Source organism: Balearica regulorum, chromosome 2 (assembly GCF_011004875.1).
Source record: "Balearica regulorum gibbericeps isolate bBalReg1 chromosome 2, bBalReg1.pri, whole genome shotgun sequence".
NCBI lineage: Eukaryota > Metazoa > Chordata > Aves > Gruiformes > Gruidae > Balearica > Balearica regulorum.
In genome coordinates, this window is record NC_046185.1 from 150,265,430 (window position 1) to 150,271,429 (window position 6,000).

The window sequence follows — 6,000 nt, forward strand, 5'->3', positions numbered from 1 at the left end:
AAATGAACCATATCAAAAAGCTTAAACCTAGTAATAGCTCTCGGTGTGGCTCTGAGGAAAGCAGCTTAACTGCGCTGTGTCTCTACTTTGTATACAGGAAAAGGCATCTAAGGTGGGGTTTTTTTGTTCACTAAAACCTGAGTTTTTAGTTTAACGAGCCTGTGGTAGTCCACATATTGCAGAATGTCCACTTGGAGTTTTGTCTCCTAAAAAGCTGTGGTATCGTTAGCAGGCACCCCTGAGCTGAGGGAAACCCTTGGGGATGACCAGCCCCGGTTGCGCCCTGCTGCGGGGCAGTGGGAGTTGTCAGCGGACTTGGAAATGCGTGAAAACATCTTAAGGGGAAAACAAATGCTGAAGAGCCCCTAATTTTTCTGGCAGATAGTGTTTGAGTGTTTGTCTATGAATATGTAAATCATATAATTGAGAATTGTTTCAGTTCAGTTACTTAAATTCATGTTTTCTTGCTTGCTCTGTGGTTATGCTTCTGTCTTGACCCAGGTCCGTGCTTGATGGCTCCGCACGCCTTCCTGCCACGTTTAGCCCTGGCAGTGCTGTGCAGCTGAAATCTTCTAGTGTGGCTGCTATTAATATGTTAGTGACCACACGTAAGTGATTAACATTAGTGTGGTTTCCCTATACTTAGTGGAAAGTTCTAGGTCTAATGTTAACTTAGTAATAAAAGGAGATTAGATTGAACATCTCTAAAATATTTCCAATCTTATAGGCATGGCTGAAAATGGGAAGGGAAGAAATTACATGACACTGAGACAGTAACATAGTTTAATGGCAGCTTATCCTAAAAAATGCCATGATATTTTGTAATGACTTGCAAACACTCACTGTCATCCTTCTTGCAATGCATACTTTGATATCTCTAATAGGAGAACCATTAAAAAAAACAGTTGCTATCTGTTAGCAAGTGGTTACATACCTCCTGAAAGTTTTGATGCTCAAATCATATTCCAGAAGTGTGCACCATGTTTAAGGACTGTGCTGTCATCTCCTGCAGCACTCAGAAGTCCATCCTGCGCTGTCAGAGCAATCAGTGATAGTAGAGGGGCTGGAAAGTACTCTACGCCTACAGTGCGAGCAAAGTCCTCTGTGTCCGTCCTTGCAAGTAGTATACATTCTTTATCCCCCTTGATCCCTAGATATTTTTACAGCATAATCAATATAGGGAAGTGAGGGAGCAAGTTGGGGAGCAGGGGAGCGTGAAAAAGTAAGGCTGTGAATGTTAGAGAGAATCTGCTCCTTTTTGCCTCCCCAAGCCCCAAACCGCTTGCAAGACAGATTGACATAAAGGTCTGTCTTTAGGACTATGCCATTGCTCAAGTGCATGTGTGCATTGTATGAAAAATTATACCTAATCATGTATAAAATAACTTTAAGATGTGAGGGTTTGTGTGTTCTTGTGCTCTGTAATCTCTGCCTCCCTTGCAGGCTCTCCTGTAGGCTTTGCAAGGGTTAGAGGAGTTTGCCACCAAGCAGAGCTTTTTCCTCTGGAGCTTTTATCTTTGAAATGACCTATTGAAAAATCCCTCCTTTGCCCATGCACAACTGATTTTTATGAAGTCCTGTCAAATCTCCTAATCCCATTTTGGTCTTTTGGTGCAATTTATTTTTATCCCAAAACCTAGTTCTCCAAATTTGCCAAAGAAAACACCAGGCGCTATAGAAAGACCATTTTAAATGAAGCTGTTTGGAGGAGTCTGTTAGGAAAGTAAAAACAGTAAAAGAAAAAGAAAAAAAGGACAAAGCAATGTGGTTTTAATATCTTAAATATATGGTTTTTTTTTAAAAAAATCTTTCTTTTATTCTCTGATTAGAAACTAAGTGGACCCTTGAAACCACACTCTCTTTCCTTACTGAAATTTTATATCTCTCGGTTAGTAAGGGGCCATGAAAGTGCTGGAATTTTTATTTAAAGACCAATGTGAACATTATAATAAGATATTTGCAGACTTAACTAAGAAATGCTGCTAAATGAGACTTTGCAAGCTGATATGAGAGAAAGAGGATAGTATATTTGTCTTGGGCACCTGCGGCTATCCGTTACCATAGCATGTGAGCTCTCCACAGTCGTTAGCCCTCTGCAGTGGTTTGAGATAAGCTTGCTGAGTCACCGCAAGATGGGTCTTAATTTTTGTAGAAGCATTTAAGTGGCAAACTCCCTTTGAGTAGTTGGGCACCAATTATTTGTGTAAAATCCCGGAAGGAGACAGAAACGCACAGCTTGATCTAACATGCCTGAGTTCCCACCTAGTGTCCTTGATGCCAACCAGTTCTTTTGCCCTAGGTACAGTAGTGGTAGCTTCCCCATAATAGTCCAGTGATGCTCTATATAAGCTTCATTTAGGGGCACTGGGAGTGTGGGTAAATAGGGATTATGGCCTGACTCTGGGGGCATTAGTCAGTGTACCCAAGGCTGGCTGGGCGCTGTTGCTCTAGCACTATGGTTTGGGGTAAGAGCGAGGATGCAGTTATGCTTCCTCTGGATTAGAGCAGATTTCAGTCACGCTTTTGTTCTTGGAAAGAATGATGTAGAGAGAACGTGCTCAATGTATGTGCTCTTTCAATGGACTAATTTTATTGAATGATCCTGATGTCTCTGTAGGGTTTCATTGCCCTTCTCAGTGGTCTGTACTTTTTTTTTTGACTGTAACTAGCAATGACTTCCAATTTTTACAAACTCTTGATGTAAATGGAGTTGCCCGCAGTGTTGTGCCTGCGCTACTGTCTGAGGTTCCTGGCTGACATTTACCTTGTGAGTAATGTCAGTTTAATCTATTGAGCGTGAGGCGTAGAGATACCGTGTAGTGTGGGCTTTTTCTTTAGAATATCTTACTGTGATGCGTCAAACTTCTAAAAATTGCGTCATTTTCCTCACCACTTACTTTGTGTTTGCCCCAAAGAAGGAAAGCAGATTTTCCTGATGAGATCCATTTCTAATAAATAGTGTTTAAAATTTTTAATTCTGCCAGCTATTCCACGCTCTGGCCAATCCATTTACAGACTTACGGTCTTGACTTGTCTCCTGTTGCCATGGGTCCCTCACCCAACCTGTTCTGTGGAGTTACACGCAGCTCTGGAGGTTGTAAAAGCCCTTAGCAATCTTTTCAGTCCCTGGTGATAGTTCTGCTCTCTGGTTCCTGCCTCCTAGCAGCACAGTGATTAAAATACGCTTTCATTCTTTATTAATGAAGTACTGTATCGTCTTTCTACTGCATTGTCTGGGATTAATGTTTGTATAGGTCCAGATCTTCCTACTTGCCTTTTAGGATACTGATACAGCACTATAACTTCTCTGCTTCATGGATTTCAGTATTTATTAGACATAGCTATCAAATGACTAGACATCTTCTCAGCCCTTGTAGGATTCTTGGATGCAAGTTACCTAAATCTAGCTAATATGGCTTAAAAATCTAGGTACTAAGAGCTGTTTATTCTCAGTAAGAATTTCTTAATGTTCTCCCTAATTATCAGTGGATTGGAAACTCTTCCATGGAGAGGAGGAAAACAAAGAGCTGAGGCCAGGTTAGATAAAAGGAAGTGGTTGACCAGTGATTGTGTCTTACCCCTTGGTGCTAGCCCCAGAAGGGCTGGGGAGCTCGGGCTTGGTGGTAGCGGGTCAATGTTAGCTGCTGCGGGAAGTGAGAAGAACACTTGGCTTCTCTCATGCATTTATACTGATCTTGTAATGATCATACTCCTTCCAAAAATATTTTTGACTTAAATGTTCAAGTTGAATATTGTGTCCTAGATCACAAGAGTTGTGAACTTGCAGGATTCCTAAATTCATACCAATACAGTGCATTAGCCTTGCTGACCGCTCTCCTTTCACAGGCAGTCCTTGTCTGGAATCTTGCATTTCTATCATGCAGTAACATGGAAGCTTGTGGAGGGATTTCCCTTTTGGATCAAAGGCAAAATGTCTCATCAAAGCTCCCTCACTTTCTGCAAATGCAGCTCTTTCTGCCTTACAGATGGAGAAATTGAACCCTTGTGTCCATGCTGGCTTCAGGCTTAAGCTAGCATATTTTCATTTATCTTAGTAAGCATGTTAAAACTCACACCTTTAGCTAAACTAGTTCAAGCTGGCCATGTAGAGAAGGCCAGAGATGGAGCACAAAGAATGACTGCCTTAAGACTGGGCAAAAATGATGACTACGCGGTAGTAGCTGGCTCCAGCTGGCTTTTGTTGTACTGTACAAGAAATCTCTGTCTGAGGCGGTGTCAGGATTAACAGCCTGGCTGGTTTGTTCCCTTTCTCAGTACACTATTCTGACTTCCTGGATGCTCTGAAAATTACTGTAAAATCGTAGGTGAGAAAGTAACTTCCACAAAGAATAACTCACCACAACAGGCAGATATTTGCAAAACAAGGAAATTCTTTTTTTAAAAGAAGAAGTTATTAATCACAGAGTAAACCAACGGAGAGGAAGAAATGCAGCAAGAGCAGAAGAGCAGAATTGGTTTTGGATCAAATGCTTTTCGAGGTCTCTTCCATAAGATGGCAGCAGCTTATTTCGTGAACTGGACTGGGAGACTGATGCAAAAGGGTATCTGCTGGAAGCCCTACAAAACAGTCGGTCAGTCTTCATAGGCTTATCTCTGTTTGCATGGTACACATCCCTTATAATTGTCCCCAGATAGATCACTTGGGAACCTTACTCTATGTGCTGAACCATTTTCTGTTGTTTGGTACAGTGGCGATTTTATTTTTTTCTAAATACAGGCACAGATGCCAAGAGAGAAACTCCACAAGAGAGTTGTTGGTATCAAGTGGCACTTTTGCATTTGCAGCGGTTGAGTGTGCAGGGTGCAAGGAGAGTGACAAGGTTGTTTGCCCTATTTTGGATTTTTTTAAGTGTTTCACTTTGCGTGGGTATTTTGTTAATAACCACCCAAAGCAACTTGAGTTCAGTAGAATTGAACGCTAATTATCTTTTGAAGAGGGAGACTGTGGGGAGAAGGGATATTTTTTTTTCCTAACAGAAAGCAGTGGAAGGAAAAACATTTGAGAACTATTTTCTGAAGTCCTACAACATAAAAGACTTTAGATTTCAGCTATTTTCACTTTCCCTTCTAAAATTTTTCTGTATTTTCAGTGACACCCACAGTGGCTTGTGCAATACATTTATGCAGTTTGACTCCTTGCTATTCTTTGATGCATTTTTTTCTCTGCAGATGAGTGTCACACACTTACCCCATTAGTACTAAACATTTAATAGTCATAAACTGCTGCGATACCCTCTAATAGAAGACTCTAAGGGCAAATTATGAACCATTTTCTCAGTGTCTGTGCTTACTCTGAAGAGCTTGATAACATGGGAGGAGCTAAAAGCAGCCTGGGTTTGGCTTTCCTCGGTGCTTACATTTACTGGCTAATGTTAGTCATCTGGTTTTGTTTTCTTTGCCCATTAGTATCCAATCCATCAAGTGCACAGGAGTCACAGTAACAAAGCTGTAAACTTGAGGAGTGGAAGGAATAAGACTGTGGTATTTGCCTTCCATTTGTTTTTAAATTACATTGTTCAACTTCTGTGATTCGGATTTCCGTGTGTTGATGGACCGTTACAGTACAGCCCAAACGGGGTCCATCATGAGCGGGTTCTGACATTGCTCCTCTGTCCTCTAATTCAGACTCCAGCTTGGAGAGGACCCCAGGGCTGGATCTTGTCTGGAAGTGAATGGGCCAAACCAGGGAGTGTGAGTGGTTTCCACAGGCATGCTGGGGAAGAGATGCACTCAAATTACTGATGACAGGAGTCTGATAGTTTTAATCCCGGAGGAGGATGTGGGGGTTTAGAGGCTTCACCTTCTTAACTATTGGACCTGGTTTTCTACTGAAAACAGCAGCTGGGATGGGTTGCTTTAGCCCCTTTTCCTTTATCTGATTCGTGCCCCAACATGAACTAGGAAAAGAAAAACTTTCAGCTCTCAAATTCTGGCCAGTGGTGAAGTTTAAAGTCTTCGAAGAAGTTATGCTTGGCAAGA